Raw genomic sequence first — 12117 nt, forward strand, 5'->3', positions numbered from 1 at the left:
ATCTTGAATTTTCCTATCAAGTTTGAGTGTTGAGTTTTATTGTTTTGCCATATGGCAGCTGAAGATTTTCCTGAAAATTTGTCTTTACCAGCCCCAGATTCAGGTAGCAGGTCAGCAAAGAAGCCTTAAAGAGCCTCTGATGCTGCTGTACTTCAAAATAAACAAAATTAGGATGTGCTGATGATCTCCATCAGCCTTCAAGAGCTCTAAAACTCTGATTTCTAGAAGGAAATGCAAAATGACAGGGTATTTTTAAAATTATTGCTTAATGACAAAAAAAAACCTTGAATTGATGACATGAAAACTTCACAACACAGTAAAAGTCACAACAATTAGGTTTAAAAAGATCATTTAATAGTAATAAGTTAAACTTGGAAAACAAATTCTTATAATTAAAAAAGTAATGCCTTTATGGTTTCATGGTTTATTTTTTTCATGTCCTCAACTGAACATTTTACTGCAAAAAGTTCTTTTTAGTTCTGATTTGGTCTAGAAATGTAAAAAAAAATCTTGCTTTCTGCTGAGTTTTCATGCAGGTGTGTGGGACATATATAAATCTCATGTTAAATAACTTAATTTTTATCTTCTTCTTCTTCCTGTCTTGCCACAGCCTACATCCCACTACCACCCCACTTCCTTTAAAAAATAAGCATTGTCTGAACTGAAACTTCTTTCTTCATGTTCATAGATCAGGAATTGAACAAATACAATTATTTTGATTATGTTTGGTATAAAACAGAAATTGATACCAATTTATGTAATCTAATAGACAGCCAGTGATTCTGTCCATTTGGGGAAAATATTAGCAGTGCTTAGTTTCAAACATCCCCATATCCCATGTCTAAAATACATTTGTTGCATATTTTCATATAGATTATTTTTCCTAATTTTGAGTATACAAGACCGTAAAAATTCAGAGCTCATTAAGACAAATTAGAAGTTCATAAATTAGGATAAAATTTTAAAATAAACTACTGAGGAGAGTAAATTGTTCAGAATCTGGCAAAAGAATCTGGTAGTAAAGCAGCAAAGTGACACAGGAGGTGTGACATTCTGCAGCTGCAGCTTTCAAGATACATATCTGCAGGTTGAAATATTTTACTCCACCTGAATCTTAATGAAAATTAGCTAATCTATCTTCAAGCCCTAACATTTTACTCAGTGCCCAGCTATTCTTCCTTGCTGTTTAGTTTCTCTGATCTTCAACCACTGTAACTGACCCAAACCCTCTGGCAACAGAAGAAAGATCAGAGGAGATGACCAAAAGAATAATTATCTCAGGGAGTATATGAAAAATGTCCACCAATTATTGTAAAAAATAAAAAAGCTTATCTCAACACAAAGGGCACTGAGGGACACTCTTTGTGTGGACACATGAGTGGGTCACTGTGTCGTATGTCTTGAGCTGACTAGTGGAGAGAAAAGCCTTCCGTGGCAGCCAGACCAGCACCAGGGAAGTGAGTACATGGTTCAGTCCAACAGGGAGTATGAAACCTGAGTGAGTGATAAAACATGTCTTAATTTGTGCCCATTTTCTCTGGTCCTGTCAGTAGGGTGAGAAGAATTTGGCTCCCTCTTCTTAACTCCCTCCTGTCAGAGGTTTACACACATTGATGAGACTTCTCCAGGCCAAAAAGCCCCATCTCTCCCAACCTCTGCTTATATGAGAGGTGCTCCTATTCCCTCAGCATCCTTGTCAGCCTGTGCTAGAACTGCTCCTGGAAGCCCATATCTCACTTGTTCTAGGGGAGACCAGAACTGGACATGGTGTTCCAGATGTGTTTCACCAGTGCTGACGAAGATGTTTTATGCAGCCTGGAACACGGATGGCTGCTTTAGACATGAGGATGTATCACTGGCTTGTGGGCAACTTGTAGGCTGCCCAGGATGCCAGTGTCCCTCTCTGCAGAGCAGCTTTCCATCCAGTGGGCTTCCAGCAGGTGCATGGGGTCATTCCTCCCCGGGCTGCAGGACTTCGTTTTTCCCCTTGTTGAGCCTCATTAAGCTCCTCTCTAATCAGTTCTCCTGCCTGCCAAGCTCCCTCTGAACTGCAGCATATCTGTCTAGTACACAACCAGTACAAAACTCCTCAGAGCTTTGCAACACCGCTGAGCTTCTCATTCTGCCCCATCATCCAGACCTCTAATGGAGATATTATACAGGACTGGAGCCAGTATTGATTCCTGGGGTACACCACTAGCAACATGCTTCCAGATGGACTTTGTGCCACTGACCACAAGCCTGTCCAGCCCTTCAGAACCTTGCTGTCCACTTCCTTCCTCCACACCTTGTCAGTTTGTCTACAAGGATATCATGTGATATTAGTTGAAAGAGAAGGTGAGCAAAGGTGAATTATTGCAGAAAACTGGCAATTTTAATTGAAAGCAAAAAATTTACTTGTAGTGCAGGCTTGTTCTTAGCTTAATAAAGCTCGGAGCTGAAGAATGTCAGTTTCATCTCATAAGAAATTTTTAATAAAATACAGCTACTCGGCAAATAAATATTACTTGAGTGAATTTCTTGAGAACTTGGAGAGAAACTGGTAAAGAAAGCAATGACATTTCTGAAGTTTTGGTACAGCTGACACTTGATCTTTAATTTGGAACTGGTTCAATCATTGAACATTAGAAACTTTCAAGAAACATCACATTTCAGCCTCATTTCATACAACGCCCCTAATGGCACATTGGTTTCCCTTAGCTTTCTGCTTAAGGCTATAAGATTGCATTTCTAGATGGAAAATATTTTTACATAGAAAGCACCATAGTAGTATTAGTTTTTAAGTGAGGAGTGGTCCCAGTATAGTAATAAATACACTATTTGCACAGGCAATTCATTTATGGCATGTCACAGCCCAAGAGTGAGTAAACGCCTTTGAAGGACACAACAGCCTTTCTTGATTTTTTAATGATGATCTTAGGGGCTCTGGTCTGCAGGTAGAAGACTGAACATTTATCTGTTTACTTTACTGCAACCACTGTGACCCTGCACTGTAGAGGTCATACTCCTAAGAGACACTAATCAACAAAATTTTTAGGGCCAGAAAACATTAAATATCACAACAAGAGGAAAAAACCCAACTGTTATATTTACCAGAACATTGATAGAGTTCCTAAATTGGAGCTGCAAAACATAAACTGAAATCTAGTTCAGAACCTGCACTAGCCTTGTTAATTTTCAGATACTCAGAGTACCAGCCAAGGGCAGTCACATGAGGCTGCTTGGCAAAGCAAATTTACCATTTGCAAATTGCAATTTGCAAAGCCCAGAGTAGTTGGGCCTCTAGAAATACCTGAAGTAAACAGGCAATAATTACATACTATGAAGTGTAAATAGGTCCAGCACTAGGAAGCTTGTGTTACTATTCCCATCTTTTCCTTTATTTTGTCACTGGATAGAGCAGTCAACTTAATCAGTGCTACGGTCTGACCATAGAAGTTCCAACCCACTTCTGGAGAGGAATAAAGAAAAATGCTTTCCTTCAAGAGCAGTATTAATCAAACTCTACCTCTACCTTTTACTGTTCTGCAAGCACACTGTTGTGCTGGCTTCCTCTGAAAATTATCCTAGGAAATCTTTAGCAGCAAACTACAAACCATCATATTCAGAAAAAAAAGAAGTGTCACAAATTATCCTTCAAAACTGGATATTGCAAATGAAATAAATCCCCAGCTAACCACAATCATGTATTTTTTCACAACTGCTATAATTGTTGTAGGTTTTTCTAGTGCACTAGATATTGCTTGATTGTGTAACAGTGCAAAACTATTTTAAATTAGTGCAGGAGGTGTTTAATTTTTAAGGGAAATTCACAGATAACACTCTATAAAACACAACTCAAGTTTACCAAGATACTGACACCTACCTCCTAGGCATAGGGGGTAAAAAAAATAAATAAATCTTGTGAGCTTTTAATTAGAAAACAGAATGTGTTTCTCTGATTAATCTGTATAAAAGATAAAAAGAAAATATGCTTATATTTTTCCATCAACTAAAAAAGCATTAGTGGGATACACTCCTCTCATGAGACACCATCTTGTGCACTACATCCAGCTCCAGTGTCCCCAGCACAGGAAGGCCGTGGAGCTGTTGGGGTGAATCCAGAGGAGACCACCAAGATGACTAGAAGGATGGAGCACCTCTCCTGTGAGGAAAGGCTGAGTTGGGATTGTCTGAGAGAGAAGGCTCCAGGGACACCTAATTCAGCCTTTCCAGCACCTAAAGGGAGCCTGCAAGAAAGATGGAGAGGAACTTTTTGCAAGGCCAGGTAGTTATGAGAAAGGGGGAATGGCTTCAAAGTGGAAGAAAGTAGGACTGGATTCTTTGCTGTGAGGGAGGTGAAGCATAGATTGCTCAGAGAAACTGTGGATGCCACATCCCTGGCAGTGTTCAAGGCCAGGATGGATGGAGCTCTGAGCAACCTGGTCTAGAGGAAGGTATCTCTGCCCCTGGCAGGGGGTTTGGAACTGGATTATTTTTAAACTCTCTTCCAACCCAAGTCTTTCTAGCAATCAATGATTCTATGAAATTATAGACATATCTAGTTTCTTTTAAAAAAAACAACAAAAAAAACCACAACCAAACAAAACCCCCAATACACAAAACACAAGATCAGCAAAAGAAGCACTTTAAAATGGAGAATCATTTGCATCATTCTTTGCCTGAAGTACCCACATGTACTTACATATACTGACATAAGACACACATGTACATTGCAGGGTTTCATTTAAAGCATGAAGAGCCACTAACTCAGACTGCCAGAAAATTATGTCTGCAGCTTTATGGTTTAGTGCAAAGATCAATGAGCCTTTCTGTGCTCATCACACCCACAGTGTTGTAACTTCATCAATTAGTTTTATTCTTAAGTTACAAGGATATCTGAATCATGACAGGAATACTACTGCACAGCACCACAAGTCACTGCAAGCCAGTTTGTCTAGTAGTAAACTTCAAAAATGTTGTAGTCCCAGTGCACTATTGGCTGCAAGATGATTTTTTCAGAAGCCTTTCATAGCATTTCTGGCAGCAGAATAGCATGGTAAGAACAGAATGCTAGAGATAACCTCCTCTGTTATCTCAGTTGCTAAGCTATTGCTTGAGTCAGTTAACAATTCATAGGCCAGTATAAATATTTATATTTTATTAACATTGGCCAAGCCCTTAGACAAAGGAAGCACCTTAAAACAGAGGACCTAGAGATGCAAATAGTTTGAAACAGAAGCTCCACATTACTGCTTAAGAAAGCTCGTGCACACGTGAACTGTTCATTCATTCATTGTCATCACCCAGAGGATTTTGACTTTGTTTTAAAGGCAGAAGGGAAATGTTAGCCCCCCAAAAGTTATTCAGTAATTTCATCCATCAAGAATGGTGTTACAAGTTTGCTGTATGTCTTATGTCAGAAGCAGTTTAACCCATATTGTGTGAGCTCAGTGGGACAGGTTTCACACTGTAGTTTAATGACCAGGAGATAAGAGAACAAAACCCTCAGAACTTCGGCTCTGAGGCAGCAGTAGAAGAACAAGAAAATGGAAAACAACCCAAAAACCTTCAAAATATTAAAATCTTCATATTGATTGTTCTCAAACCACAAAAGAACCTTTTTTAGGGCTTCATTTAGTATATAATGGTATGGAAAAGTATTTGGAAGATCTACCACTACTTTGAAAATGTAGAACTTCTTTGTGCCTGATAAACAGAGTGGTTTTTGTTCAGAGATTTCAAAATGTAACTGTACATATTCCCATTTGCACCCAATTAAGGGTGCAAATGTTTAACTTTGGGGCTATTTTCCTGGATAAACCAAAGTGACAAACAGGTGACCTGGAACCAGCTTTCTCTACCTTCCGTGGTGCCCACTCAGCTGGGCTAAATGTATATATGCAGCCAAAGGCACACACCCAAAGGGTAGAGGCCCAAACATGTCCAAGGAAGTATACAAATCCACATGCTCTCAAACAAATTTGAAGAGTTATCATTTGACTTCCAGGTGTCACAATGCAAATTCCAATAAAATAAATTTGGCCCTGCCTTTGCAAGGCATGGCAGAAAAGAGTGATTGTTCACTGTTATTTTACCAAAATACTTACTTTTTTTTTCTCTTCTCTCTCCCTCCCTCCTACATTTTTTTATAAGAGCATGAATTGCTTTCCACAGTTTTACTCTTTAATTTTTCAAACATAGATCCTTTAAATAATGGCCAACCTATAGATTTTTAGTATTTTGGCAACTGCTGCTCTACTTAGATGGAGGATGGGCAGCAAGAGAGAAACACCATCTGGTTGTTCACAAGAAAAATGACTCAGACTCTTCTGAAGAGAAGACCAAGCCATATCCTGCCCTGATTTCCATATTGGAGGTTCCTAGTACAGCATCTTTTCCCCCTCTCTCTTGTAAATATTTTCAAATTCTTCTGACCAGTGCCTTCATACTTTTCATAGTTTGGTGATAGGTAGAACAGAAAAGAGCATTCTAGATACCTGCAGCAAATTTTGCCTCCACTTAAGTCAAATCATCTTCACTGTGATCAAGATTTTGGCCACCATGTTGTTACAGAAAAAAGATCAAACAAAGTACAGAATACATAAGATACCATTTTCAACTGTTTTGCTGTTCAAACAAATCTTGCCTGTGGACATTTAACAGAATATTATATTTTTTCTGTATTAGATTAGCATCCTTCAGTTGAGTGGAAAAAAAGACAAACATGGCTCTTCAAAAAATATTGGCATAAGATATGTAACAGATATTTCAATCAAATTAATATTTTAAAGAATGAGTCCTGTAAGCAGAATTTTTTAGATCCAAAAATCATCCATACTATCAGTGTGGAATACAGAAAATTTTCCGGTTTTCTCTATATAAACCAAATAAATGCATGGATTTACAGGCAGTCAGTTTTAGCTTTGTTGCACTACATCCATTCAAAACTCAACAAACCTAACCTTAGAAGTTCAAATGATTCTTCTGCAACTGTGCTAAAGGCAGGATTGAAAGGCATGTAAAAAATTATACTTGAAGATGGCTCAAGGAGTGCTATTGTTACTACTATTATTATTTTAAAAATACTTCCATATGTGTTGAAGAAAATGAGACAGAACAAATACTGTATAGTGCAAGAAAAATGCTGAGAGGGTGATGGAGGTACATCCCAACACGTGCCTAGTCAGTGCATTTCATACCATTGTGATTAAATCACACTGTTCAGAGCTGGGCTGGGGTGACTGTCACCTCCTGGAGCACAAACCCAGGGGCTTGTGCTAGTCCATGTGTTTTCACAAGGTACTGAGCTCTCCTGAGCAGGGTAAGTGTCAACCCATGCTAGATAGAAATACAAAGCCTAATCCTACTTGCAGGACTAGGAGGACCAGGGAAAAGACAAGGTTTTGAATTAAATATTTACCTAAGAGAACCAATTCCATCAGATCACTTTTCTTGTGCTTTCAAGCCAGTTCTGTAGTCCCTGCTTTTCAGAACAATTAACTCCAAATCCTAGTGATGAGTTAACATTATTCTAAAACAAATCAAAGCTATTGGTACCTAACTTAAAGATATTTATAGAGACTAGAAACAAACTGGAATCACAGTAAGAGCTGGAAATTCCTGAAGTTTATGAAGAAGGGAAGCAAAAATTTCAAAGCTGATTTCTTTATAAACTGCTGAAAAAAGCCGCTTGTGAATTTGGCCCTAGTTTAACAAGAATGATAAAAACATGACTAAATTTGAGTCAGTTTCAAGGCAGCTACTGATACTGCAATGGCCTAATTCTACACATAAGAGAGTGAGACAGACTTCTAAAAAAAAAATTGTAAAGCTCCATAAAATAGATAGAAGCAGCACTTTAATCAATTTTGTATCTTGAAACAACAACATTATTTTTAGAAAAAAAACTTCTAACCATTTAAGAGCAGAATATTTTCTCTCTGCTTGTGAGTATACAAGTTGTAGTAAAAGGTTGCTTTAATAAAAGGTATGGGATTTTATGTATATAATGACAGTACATGTATGAACAATTAGAATGATTTATAAAGTTTCATTAATATGGCCAAAAAAAAATAAAATAATAAAAATCAGAATATCCCTAAAATCTGGAACTTGTTTCCTTAATCTAAAAATTTATACAACATCTTTGCAGAGATAAGTGTTGATTCTTCATAATATGTTCATGTTTATTTCTGTCAAAGCCTGGAGCAGAATCATTCAAGTTTTTCTTAGCACATCTTTCCCTGCTTGGTCAATTGTAGCAGCAACAGGGTAAGAAAATAAGGTGATGACTATATGTTTTAATATGTTAAAACAAGTTAAGAAGGCATCAAGTGTATTAATGACAAAATTGCTCAATAAAGAACAAACTAATCAAGTATGTGCCCCTTCTAAAAGTTTTGTATCAAATGACTTAAAATGTCTTTTTTATTGGTAAGAGCTTCAGTATAGTAAGAGAAAATTAAAAAAATTATCCAGCATAGCCTATCTTCCTCTTGTGCAAGTTAGACCTATGTTCAATTTGCACCTTTCCCTCTCACTGCAACAACAGATTTTCAATATTAAGAACTGAGAATATATTTTTTCAGATTTTCTTATGCATACTGATTGAAAGATAAATATCACCCTACACCCTTTCTCAAATTTCAGGTAGCCTGTGACATGCCACAGAACCACATGGGATGAAAATCAAATTATTAGGATCAGGAATTAATTAATCCTCCATTACAACCATCTTTCTTCCACATTTTTGAACCCTCCTCCCTGGAATCAAACCCAAATACGGCAAGGTCAGCACGCATTCTTCAAAGAGAAAGAAAATCTACACTCTAAAAACAACCTCAAGCTCCATTTTCTTCCCCAACTCAGTAGAATTACATCCTAAGACAATAATTTACTATTAAATGCTCCCAAATATTCAGAAGTAGATTAAATGCCTTCCTCAGGGTTGGACATTTCTGGTGCTCTTTACAATTCTTACAAGTCATTAGCTGGTGCAAAGAAGGAAGAGAAAAAGAAGAAAATATGCATGAAACACATTACATTTTTGCAATAAATTGTTATTGCAAAAGCCCAAAACAAAAGCCGTGCACTCTTGGTTCATAATTCACCTCCATTCCTCCAAAAGTGTTTCCTCCCCTCCAGTTTATCTCACCCTCTTTCCCATTGTTTTCTTGGCTGTTTTGCTACAGCCATCTGAGGAACCTTTTCTCCCTAGAAGTTGCAACATGACCACAGCTTCCTGTGAAGCTCCTGTGGCCATTTTTGCTTGGTTTGTCTTGTGCTTAAGAACACAGGGGCTGGTACTGCCAGAGCCACAAGAATTCTAGTGCCAACCCCATCTGAGCTGCAGAGGTGTTCACCAGTACTGTAAATAGCTGCCAGGAATAAGCTGATCACTTTGCAATGGTTGTCCTGTAATTCCTTCCTACCTCTAAGCCCTCTGCCCATCTGCCTGAAAAAACTCGACATAGCAAAACAAAACAAAAAACTACAAACCCCCACATACACCTGCACCATTGTTCAGAAAAAAATTATCCATGCCAGGCTTAAACTAGAGGACACCTCTTGTCCTGGTTAAAAACTGAAGTGTTTCACAGCCAGGAGAGATAACACGTGCAAAGCTGAAAATAGTTGCCACACCATGTTTTTGTTTTGTTACCATGACAGCTATTACCAATATTTTGAAGAGAATGACTGCTCACTGACACAACACAAGGACAATGGGAAGGTGTGTTTTCTTCACCAGTCCAGGAAGTCTCATTGTGTGCCCAAATGCAATTATTTCCTATGATGTCTAGGCAAAGTTATTCATCAGAAACAGAACTGCAGATAAGCTGGAGGAAAAAAAAAAATCTGATTCAGAAAGGACCAGTGCAGAGATATAGAAGTTTTAGGATTTTGCCTCTTCAAATATTTCTTACAAGAGGCAGAAATGTAAAGGAAGAAAAGCCTTGGTATTTCTCGTATTTAAATTCTCTGTCAGCTAGAACATAGAAACACTTTGGCAAATAGGTGAGAAATGCCTGTTTTTGCTGCCTTTTATACCTTTGTCAGAATCAAAACCTCTTACTACACTCTACATAAGGTATAGACCAATTATATTTTTTTAAAAAAGCACCAAAATGAAGCTCCACAGCAGTTGGTAGAATTCTTCATATCTTCCTAGCTTAGACCTATCTCCTACTCCAGAAGTAGGAAGACCTACTTCCCTTTCAGGGAAGACCTCTGAATGGGATAACCTCATTTGTCATCTCTTCCAAGAACTGCCAAGCAAGAAATGCAGCATGCTGCTGGATTTAGAGGTCTCTGTCTTCCTTTCCTGGATGTCTCCAGCACTGTAAATGGTTATGGGACACAACACAGCTGACACAGCTCCTCAGCTGATAATACAGAGAATGCAAATGACAGAAAACACACAACTGCAGGCACATCAGAGTTTCAGCAAGGCTGTTACTCATCTATAAAGGCATGATAATCATCAGCAACCTCGTTTTTCCAGGGTATGCTCAAAAGAAGCAAAAGCAGGGACACAATTAAGATTGTTTTCTTAAACACATTGCAAAAGACCTTAGGCATTAGAGCTACAGCTGTGCTGACTGCTCAACCTCTGTTTCAACAAGAATTACAGTGCTGTCATAAGAGTGCTCCATTGACACTGCACCATTTCCTAGCAACAATCTATGTTTTGTACATAAAAAGTGAATGAACTACTGCCTATCAGTGTTTTCTTTCTCATTATGCTGTTAAACCTTTCTCCCTCTCCCATGTTAAATGAAAAGAGTTTTATTTGGACATTATGCAGAACTGTGCTCTGCAATGTAATGAACTGCCAAAGAAGAAAACCTAACATAAAACAAGGTATTTACTGTTATCCAAGTTGACCCCTCTGAAAATAAAGTTAGTGCTAGTTCATAATTCCATGACAGATTCACAAAGTTTTAATTCTGCAACGATGGACTGAATGCCCCATAAGCAAATGGAGAGCTGTGCTCTCACAGGGCTGTTTCTGAGGGGTCTTTCCTTGCAGAAACCACATCCATCTTACTTTCTGAGATTTATAGTAATTTCTGATCAGTCTGGGAAAAATCATTCAGCTGCAAAGCATTGCCCCCTGGCTTTCAAACATTCGTGGCTCTTCTCACTCTCCCATCCCCTGCCCCTTTACTTGCAGCCACCATTTAAAGGATCTTTAAACACATAATTGACACTTCCAGTTACATACACACGTACCCTCCTGCAACACAAACCCGACTCACCCACATAAATTGAGTTCTGCAATAGGCAAGTGAGAGTTTAAACACACTAGCAATAAATGCCACCCCTTGGAGACACCCTAGCCTTCCTTGTGAGGTGGATTGGCTTCTTATCCCCTCCCCATATCAGCACACAGATCAGCATTTATAATAACACGTATTCCAAGAAGGATGGTAGAAGGGTAGGAATAAACCAACCCAGAAAAAGGAGCATGCTTCCATCCATACGGATGTAATGGTGTGCAGACTCCAAATCCTACTGTGGCCAGGTAGATAAACAACAGCAAAGCAACAAAGACAAAAATGAGTGGCATGGTAAGAGCCAGCCCTTCACTCTGGAATGTAGGGGTGGAGAAATCTGGTTATTACTGATGGTCAGCTGTTCAGGTCTCATCTGCATAAATCTCTCATCAGAGCAATGCATCTGCCAGAAAGCAAAAGAACTACATGGCTTAAAAAATGTCTTTGTGCTTTTTCCTTTTTCTTTTAATAAAGAGCAAGGGAGGAACATCAGAAAGCTTTTTTATTTTTCACCTAATATTTTCAGGTAAATTCTGCCCCCGTACTTGAGTATCTCAGAATGTGGACTAAAATTGCTCCAGTCTGAATCCTTGTTTACAAAGATGCTTGCTCTGTGTACAATACATTCTCAACATTCCCTTTGCTGCCACTGAAGATGACTGTGCTAAAACATGAGACTGATGACAGGCATACAAAAGAGAAAAGAATAACCACAGTTATTTAGACCATTTTACATTTTCATTGATGTATTTCTACCCTGTGGAAGAACAGATCTAGGATTTCTCTTAACATTGCTTACATCCTTAGTGCAATACACTTTTTGATACAGCAGTTATTAGAGGAAAAAATAGAAAAAAAA

This window comes from Parus major, chromosome 2, assembly GCF_001522545.3.
Source record: "Parus major isolate Abel chromosome 2, Parus_major1.1, whole genome shotgun sequence".
NCBI classification, from domain to species: domain Eukaryota; kingdom Metazoa; phylum Chordata; class Aves; order Passeriformes; family Paridae; genus Parus; species Parus major.